The 9,530-nt window shown below is 30.3% G+C and overlaps 1 long non-coding RNA gene across 1 annotated transcript; it reads left to right on the top strand.

Annotated features, from left to right (window-relative positions):
* Window positions 1-674: 674 nt before the first annotated feature.
* On the top strand, window positions 675-8,771 carry LOC136837766 (uncharacterized). Its single transcript, XR_010852760.1, has 3 exons — window positions 675-812; window positions 1,767-1,849; window positions 8,297-8,771. It is a non-coding gene; the product is annotated as an uncharacterized lncRNA (long non-coding RNA).
* The last annotated feature ends 759 nt before the right edge of the window (window positions 8,772-9,530 follow it).

Genomic DNA, 9,530 nt, shown 5'->3' with positions numbered 1-9,530 from the left:
GCACCTTTATTATTAGTAATAATAATAAATTAAATTATAAAAATTACCTTGCATTCATCGGTTCGAGTTGATAAGCTCACCGTTGAATCACCTTAACAAAAGTGACCTATAATATTTTTGTCCATGACCATGTCATTGTGACGCCATGTTGCATTAACTAATAATATAATGATGATATCCTTTGTTTCAGCTCCGGGCCATATACGATGAACGATAAGATGAACACGATACAGAGTACTAAATTAAGTACTATAATAATAATAATAATAATAATAATAATAATAATAATAATAATAATAATAATAATAAAGACCAAACACCGATACATAATTCAGGTAGTTTACTAGAAAGGAAGAGTAAATGGCAAATAATAATAATAATAATAATTTTTTCAGATGGGCCAACTACTGATACATAATTGGGGTAGTTTGCTAAAAAGGAAGAGTCCCCGGCAACTCTCAATAATAATAATAATAATAATAATAATAATAATAATAATAATAATTTCTGTCGATTTCCTGATCATCGCCTTAAACTTCTTCGGTGGCGAAAGAGCGATAAAGTGATGTCCCACAAACAGGCAGTTGCAGCGGTCGTTGGCTGTTATCCTCAAGAACAGCTAGTTTCAGTGTTGTTGAGTCTCCAGCTTGGTAAGACAGGTTTCGTTGATACCAACTTGACTTTTTCGTTCATTTGCGTTTGGGCTCTCGGCCTTTCTGTACTGGAGGATCGTTGGTTTCACTGGTTTCATGTACAGACTTCCATAGTGATGATTCCTTCCCTGACGGGCCCTTATACGTTTTCAAAGTAAGGTAGGTGCTTCTGGTATTTTATAATTGTGTTTTCTCGTCAGTATCGTAGCTCCTGCAGAATTGGAGAGTTTTAAATTTGCCTACTTGTATGATCTTCACTAAAGGCGGTATTTTGTTGTAAAGTCTTTGTGCGCAGTGTACAAATGCTCTCTAGCCTGACTTAAAATTTGTTCTAGGTTCAAATCGCCTATTTGCTTTACTTGCATGTCTTCTGTTTACAATATTCATTTGGGGTCTAGAGAAGCTTGAGCAGTATCTCAAATGTGTCGTATTGTGAATGGACTTTTAAAGATTTTAGGCGTGAAGGCGTGCTTCAAGGTTTGTTGGGTTGGCCAGTGGATACTATTGCCAGTTTTGAGTTGTTTCTCAAATATTTAGATTGTGGTACTTGAGCTATGACATACAGTTGTAGTATGAAAGTTTTCCGTTTGGGGGTTTTGTATCTTCAAATTTGGTATTGTCGATTCTTTGTTGTTAATTCCTAAAATGACTGTTCAAAATTTGTTAGGTATTGTTGATTTCTTGTCAACATGGTATTTAAGACTGTTTCGAAGCTTTAGTACTAAGCTGAACTAGATTGCTTTGAGTGGTAATTCTATGCACTTAGAACCATACTAGCAATGTTATGCAGTGCTAAGGATATTTTCATTTTAACTTTATACTGCAATAGTTACAATGCAATAGGGGTTAAAGCTTTTTGATTAGAGACCTAATTAGACTACCACAGCTTTCCTAATATGGGGTATATTGTTGATTTAAACTTAATTACTGTAGGCATAAGTGGCAATAAACTAGTAATAACGCTCATCAGTATTTATAAAGCCTTGCTTGCTGCACCTTGTCTTGGTACTTTAAAACTTAACAGATGGCACAGCTGATTGTAACCAATAGTCAGCCTTTGGTTCTTTAAACTTGCTAGAACATTTTTGGCTTTAATGTATTTTCTTATTTCAGGTCAGGGTGTGTCGTTAAATAAGCGTGCCACAATGAGTTAGTCTCAAATGTACCGATACCTTTTGACCAAACAGGATTAATGGGTGAGTAAGCAATTCTTGTTTTTTTTTCTAGTGACTGAGCAATCCCCTAACATTTTTAGTCTCGAGTTTTTTCAGAATCAAAACTCGTAAGATTTCATTAAGTTTAGGCTTTGTTTTAATGCATTTGGTTTATTTTTGTATTCAAAACCTTAGTTTTTTATTCAAAACCTTAGTTTTTTTTATTCAAAACCTTAGTTTTTTTTTCAAAATTAATTTTTTTATTCAAAACCTTAGTTTTTTTTATTCAAAACCTTAGTTTTTTTTATTCAAAACCTTAGTTTTTTTTATTCAAAACCTTAGTTTTTTTTATTCAAAACCTTAGTTTTTTTTATTCAAAAGCTTAGTTTTTTTTATTCAAAAGCTTAGTTTTTTTTATTCAAAAGCTTAGTTTTTTTATTCAAAAGCCTAGTTTTTTTATTCAAATGCTTAGTTTTTTTTATTCAAAAGCTTAGTTTTTTTTTTCAAAAGCTTAGTTTTTATTTTAGTTTTTTTATTCAAAAGCTTAGTTTTTTATTCAAAGCTTGTTTTTTTTATTCAAAACCTTAGTTTTTTTATTTTGTTTTTTTATTCAAAACCTTAGTTTTTTTATTTTTTGGTTTTTTTATTCAAAACCTTAGTTTTTTTTATTCAAAACCTTAGTTTTGGTTTAGTGTCAAATTCACATTTCCGATATAAAATTACATTTTTTTGGTACTTTTTATTTCTGTGCAAATGATTTGGTTTAGAGATGTGTGTGGACCGCTCTCAGTTTTTGGTTTACGCGGCTTATGCACATTTCAAATGATTGTTGCAAGCTGTATGTTCTGGCAAGCGGTTTTGGTTTGTGGGTTGGAAGAAATTTTTTTAACGTCTAGTTTGTTTGTGTGGAAACTTCAATGTTACCCTTTTCGTTAACCACTTTTGGTTAAACAGATGGTGTACTAAATGTTCACGAAGAAAGTATTTTGGAGTTGTAATTTCCATGGAAACGACCAATAGCCTCAAAGTAAGGAAGTTTTGGTGAAGCGCACTTTTGTGAAAGCCGGCTTATTCCAAAATCGCAGTTAATTGGATATTTTGAAACAAAGCAACCAATCAGGTTTCAGCATTTGTGGTACTTATAATTTGAAAAACAAAAGACGATTAGGCATTTTTACCCACAATACATTGACAAAAAAACAAAAACGCATCAGCAGAAAAACTGACATGGCAGCATAAACGCATCCTTGATAACAACAAGGCACAATATTTCGGTTTCCGTAACTCTTAATTTGCGGAAGATGGAAGTATTTGTATGAATCATGACAAAAATATTTAGCAAGTTTAGATATCCGAATTTGACCGAAACTGTAATGTTTAGTTTTTTTATTCATAACCTTTTTTTATTCATGTAGTTTTTTATTTAGTTTTTATTCATTTAGTTTTTTTATTCATAACCTTAGTTTTTATTCATAACCTTAGTTTTTTTTTTTCATAACCTTAGTTTTTTTATTCCAAACCTTAGTTTTTTTCCCAAACCTTATTATTTTTTTATTCCAAACCTTAGTTTTTATTGTGTGGATTTTTTTTATTCCAAACCTTAGTTTTTTTTTTTTTATTCCAAACCTTAGTTTTTTTATTCCAAACCTTAGTTTTTTTATTCCAAACCTTAGTTTTTTATTCCAAACCTTTTGTTTTTTTTTTCCAAACCTTAGTTTTTTTATTTTAGTTTTTTTATTCCAAACCTTGTTTTTGTTCAAACCTTAGTTTTTTTTATTCCAAGTTTTAGTTTTTTTTTATTCCAAACCTTAGTTTTGGTTTTATTCCAAACCTTAGTTTTTTTTTTTTTTATTCCAAACCTTAGTTTTTTTTTCCAAACCTTAGTTTTTTTATTCCAAACCTTAGTTTTTTTATTCCAAACCTTAGTTTTTTTATTTTAGTTTTTTTTTATTCCAAACCTTAGTTTTTTTTTATTCCAAGTTTAGTTTTTTTTTTTATTCCAAACCTTAGTTTTTTTTTTTATTCCAAAGTTTAGTTTTTATTCCAAACTTGTTTTTTTTAGTTTTTTTATTTTGTTTTTTTTTTTATTCCAAACCTTAGTTTTTTTATTCAAACCTTAGTTTTTTTTTATTGTTTTTTTATTCCAAACCTTAGTTTTTTTATTCCAAACCTTAGTTTTTTTTTTTCCAAACCTTAGTTTTTTTGTTCAAACCTTAGTTTTTTTTTCCAAACCTTAGTTTTTTTATTCCAAAGTTTGTTTTTTTTTGTCCAAACCTTAGTTTTTTTTATTCCAAACCTTAGTTTTTTTATTCCAAACCTTAGTTTTTTTATTCCAAACCTTAGTTTTTTTCCAAAGTTAGTTTTTTTATTCCAAACCTTAGTTTTTTTTTTATTCCAAACCTTAGTTTTTTTTTATTCCAAACCTTAGTTTTTTTATTCCAAACCTTAGTTTTTTTTTTATTCCAAACCTTAGTTTTTTTTATTCCAAACCTTAGTTTTTTTTATTCCAAACCTTAGTTTTTTTTTTTTATTCAAACCTTAATTTTTTTTTTCCAAATAGTTTTTTTTTTATTCCAAACCTTAGTTTTTTTTTATTCCAAACCTTAGTTTTTTATTCCAAACCTTAGTTTTTATTTTAGTTTTTTATTCCAAACCTTAGTTTTTATGAACACAAACAATTTCCAAACTCTTAGTTTTTTTTTTATTCCAAACCTTAGTTTTTTTTATTCAAACCTTAATTTTTTTTTTTATTCCAAACCTTAAGTTCCAAACCTTAGTTTTTATTCCAAACCTTAGTTTTTTTTTTATTCCAAACCTTAGTTTTTTTTTATTCCAAACCTTAGTTTTTTTTTTATTCCAAACCTTAGTTTTTTTTTTTAAACCTGTTTTTTTTTCAAATAGTTTTTTTATTAAACTTAGTTTTTTTTATTCCAAACCTTAGTGGTTTTTTCATCTTTAATTTCAAAGCATAATTTTACTTTTTTTGGAATTTAAATTTTGTTTTTCAGAACTGTTTTAAAGTATTTAATTTTTATTTTTAAGTTAGTTATTTTAGCCTCAAAAGTTTATATTTTAGCATCACAATTTAAGTTTTCTTTAAAGTTTTGGTTTAATTAGTTTTGGTTTAGCTGAAGTTTTGGTTTTAAAGTTTTGGTTGAAGTTTTTGGTGTGGAAGTTTTGGTTTAATGTGGAAGGTATTTTTTTAATCTAGTATTTTTAGTGGATTTAAACTTTTTCATATTTAAACTTTTCCCTTGTGGTTTGATCATGTAATTTCAGCTAATTTTATTTTTTGGAATGTAAAGTTTAGTTAAGTCTCTATTTTGGAAGATTTTGAAGTTTCTGAACACTGACAATTTAAGCTCTTGAGTAATTATTTCAGCTGCATAAGTTTGTTTTGTGTTAGTTTTTTTTTGAAGTTAATTAAGTTTTTGTAAAGTTGAATTAAAGTTTTGCCTGTAAAGTTGAATTAAAGTTTTGCCTGTAAAGTTGAATTAAAGTTTTGCCTGTAAAGTTGAATTAAAGTTTTGAATTAAAGTTTTGCGTGTAAAGTTTTTGTAATTAAAAAGTTTTTGCCTGTAAGTTGAATTAAAGTTTTGCCTGTAGTTTTGAATTAAAGTTTTGCCTGCATGTTGAATTAAAGTTTTTTTGAATTAAAGTTTTGCATGTTGAATTAAGTTTTTTTTGAATTTAAGTTTTGCCTGTAAGTTTTGAATTAAAGTTTTTGCCTGTAAGTTTTTGAGTTTTTAAGTTTTGCCTGTAAAGTTGAATTAAAGTTGAATTTAAGTTTTGCCTGTAAAGTTGAATTAAAGTTGAATTTAAGTTTTGCCTGTAAGTTTTTTTGAATTAAAAAGTTTTGCCTGTAAGTTGAATTAAAGTTATTTAAGTTTTGAATTAAAGTTTTGCGTGTAGAAGTTGAATTAAAGTTGTAAAGTTTTTTGAATTAAAGTTTTGCGTGTAAGTTGAAGTTTTGAATTAAAGTTTTGTAAAGTTGAATTAAAAAGTTTTTTTTGAATTAAAGTTTTGCGTGTAAAGTTTTGAATTAAAGTTTTGCGTGTGTTTTATGAATTAAAGTTTTGTAGTTTAAGTTTTGAAGTTTGCCTAAGTTTTTGCGTAAAGTTGAATTAAAGTTTTGCGTAATTAAAGTTTTGCGTGTAAAGTTTTGAATTAAAGTTTTGCGTGTAAAGTTTTGAATTAAAGTTTTGCGTGTAAAGTTTTGAATTAAAGTTTTGCGTGTAAAGTTTTGAATTAAAGTTTTGCGTGTAAAGTTGAAAAGTTTTTGTAAATTGAAAAAGTTTTGTGAAAGTTTTGAATTAAGTTTTGCCTGTAAAGTGTTTGCCTGTGTTGAATTAAAGCCTTTTGAATTAAAGTTTTGCGTGTTTTGCCTGTTTTGAATTAAAGTTTTGCTGTGTTAAAGTTTTGCCTTTTGAATTAAAGTTTTTGCGTGTAAAGTTTTGTTTTGCCTTAAGTTTTGTAGTTTGTTTTCGTGTAAAAGTTTTGCGTTGAATTAAAGTTTTGCGTGTATGTTTTGCGTGTAAAGTTGAATTAGTTTTGCGTGTAAATTTTGCGTGAAAAGTTGAATTAAAGTTGAATTAAAGTTTTGCGTGTAGTTTAAGTTTTGCGTGTAGAAGTTGAAATAAAGTTTTGCCTGTAAAGTTGCCAGTTTTGCAATGTAGTGTTTTGCGTGTAAAGTTGAATTAGTTTTGCGTGAGAAGTTGAATTAAAGTTGAATTAAAGTTTTGCCTGTAAAGTTGAATTAAAGTTTTGCCTGTAAAGTTGAATTGTTTTGCCTGTAATGGTGACTTTGTTGAATTAAAGTTTTGGATAAGTTTTGCCTGTAAGTTCAAACCAACCAAGTTGAATTAAGTTGAATTAAAGTTTTGCCTGTAAAGTTGAATTAGATTGAATTAAAGGTTGATAAAGTTTTCGTGTAGTTTGCTAGTTGGACTTAAGTTGAATTGGGAAGTTAGATAAAGTTTTGTGTAAAGTTGAATTAAAGTTTTGCCTGGATAGTTGAATTAAAGTTATTAAGTTTTGCCTGTAAGTGATAGTTTTGCGTGTAAATTATTGAATTAAAGTTTTGCGTGTAAAGTTGAATTAAGTTTTTGTTGAATTAAAGTTTTACAAGTAGATGGATTAAAGTTTTGCGTGTAAAGGTAAAGTTAAAGTTTTGTGTGTAAAAGTTTAAATGTAAAGTTCAGTATCCTGTAGTTGAATTAAAGTTTCGTCAGTTGAATTAAAGTTTTCGTGAAAGTTGAATTAAAGTTTAAGGATGCGTGTGGGAATTAAACGTGTAAGAAGTTGTAAAAAAATGCGATAGATAACCCAGGAGACATTTGACAGTTCAAGTTAATAATAGCATGAGGGTCAAACGAGCAGTACTTGAGACCTTTGTTTGCCCAAGGTTGAGATGACTTAATAATGTATCTTGAAATGTATTAGTGGAGCTAATTGTATATAGATGGAGGTTAGGGTAGTAATAAACTGACATATTTATATCTCTAAGGATGCTGGGACATTCCCACTAGATAAAAAAATAGAACAGGGAGACATTTGACAGTTCAAGTTAATAATAGTAGAGGGTATTACAGTACTTGAGCCCATTGTTTGCCCATGAGATGTAAGTTTGAATGTATTAGTGGAGCTGAGAATAGGGTAGCTTAACTGACATATTTATAGCTTAGAATTACATTCCCACTAGTAAATAGGAACTAGACAGGTAATAGGTGGATCTTCATGATTTTCTAAGAGGCCTAGGTCTTGGGTTGTTAAAGCATTTTTTTGACACTGATGTTGTGGACTTGGGTATTTTAACAGGCTGGTTAATAGTGGAAATTGTAATTCAAATTTTTGCTGTCTTAACGTCGTTCCGTCAATGCTCTCGGCACCCTCACCCTCCCCCCCTATTACTCTTCAAGCAAAGCTTTCATGTTAGTAAATACAGTTCAAATTTCATTGCAATTTCATTGACTCTTACCTTCAGCCACCTTTCCTCCAGCGCAGAAGCTTGCTTTGGGAACCCCTTTCTTATTCTGAATACTCCAAATTAATTTTCCACCCCGTTGGGTTGTGCAGTTTCAATTCCCTTAAGACTGTATACTAAAGGACGAAAGTTGTCGGATAGTGTTTGCATTGCGTGGCACATCTCATAGATATGTAGCACTAAAGTTAGATGCAGTTGTTTCAGTGTAAGATTGGTGCTGTATTAAATATATCTTAAAGGATGGCACTCTCTATTCTGTTGTCGTTTTGGGAGTCTGAAGGAACAATGCTAGTAATGAGATTTAGTTGATGACAGTTTTAAGTAATACTAATACAGTACATGGGATTGTTAATGGGAAAGTTTATTCATATGATATAGTATTTGATAATCTTAGAATAGCTGCTGGGGCTAACTGAACAGGCTATTTTCAATTTTTAAGAGGGTAGGCTATGTCATGGAAACTTAGTATATTCTGAAATCAAACAAACTACTTTTCTTATGCACAGGCTCTTGGTGTAGCTGCAGCAGACCATAACGTCGAGACAAATACTAATGGAAAGCCACGCTTTTCGTTCAGACTATCCTGTGAGGATTCGAAGTGCTCCGAATTAGGTTACCCAGACAACAAGAACTCAACTTGCAGTCGCTATGCATGTCCTGTGACGGTTCGAAGCGCAATAAATTAGATTACCCTGACAACTAGAACTCAACTTGCAGATGCTGTGCATATCCTGTGAGGATTAGAAGTTCCCTAAACTCGGTTACCCAGACCACTAGAACTCTGTTACCCAGACCACTAGAACTGAACTTGTAAATGCTGTGCATATCCTGTGAGGATTCGAAGTGCTCTAAATTCGGTTACACAGACAACTAGAACTTAGTAGATGCTGTGATGTACCTACTATTCAATTTTCTAATGGCTACTTTGGATATGTAATTTTTACATGTATGAAGACCAGCTTAATATATATGTCCGTAAACCTTTGTCCATTTCTTTAACCCCAAAATGTCATGTGATGGTAGACTTTGTAATACCCCTTGAAAGATGATGAATGTCCTATGAAATCAAGGGAATGGTAGTTACTGATTGGTTGGTTAACAGCTGAAGTAAGATGGGGAAATTGATATGAGAAATGAAGTAACATATAATGGTGTTTAATTGACGAGATCCTAGCAATATTAACAAAGAATTTTGGAGTTTACTTGCAATAGCCTATGCAGATTTAAACTTCCAATCAGCAAAGTGATACTGTATTTTGATCCCTCTGATGACAGGAATAATTAAGATCATTCCTTATGATCTGGAGATCGCATTCGGTTGAGAACACTTGCAAAGGTGACTTAGGCGATAATAGTTAGTGAAAATTCACTTTGACATGAGATACCGTTAAAATATTTTAAGGATCTTCGGGGTTGAATAGTCCAAATTGCTATGTAAGGGTTATAATTAATTTGTAAAAAAGTTAAGCAGGCAGCAAATTTTCAATAGTGATAGTGGAATTTGCCCTGGGAATGGTTGTTGCTTACGCCTATAAATTGTTGAAGTTACTATGACTGTCGATGGTCACTACAACGCAAGCTTTAGCGTTGGACTTGTATGGATCGGGTAAGTGAGGCAACAGAAATGCAGGATTTTTGCATAATGCTTTGTTTAATTAGTTGGTGGTCTTGTCTCTGGCTCTAAAGTTTCTGTATGTTAAATTGCTCAACGGATTTAGTGAGGTTGGGGGTTGTGCTACT

This window comes from Macrobrachium rosenbergii, chromosome 59, assembly GCF_040412425.1.
Source record: "Macrobrachium rosenbergii isolate ZJJX-2024 chromosome 59, ASM4041242v1, whole genome shotgun sequence".
In the NCBI taxonomy this organism is placed as follows: Eukaryota; Metazoa; Arthropoda; class Malacostraca; order Decapoda; family Palaemonidae; genus Macrobrachium; species Macrobrachium rosenbergii.
The sequence above is the reverse complement of the archived record's forward strand: the minus strand, read 5'-3'. Positions and strand labels throughout refer to the sequence as shown.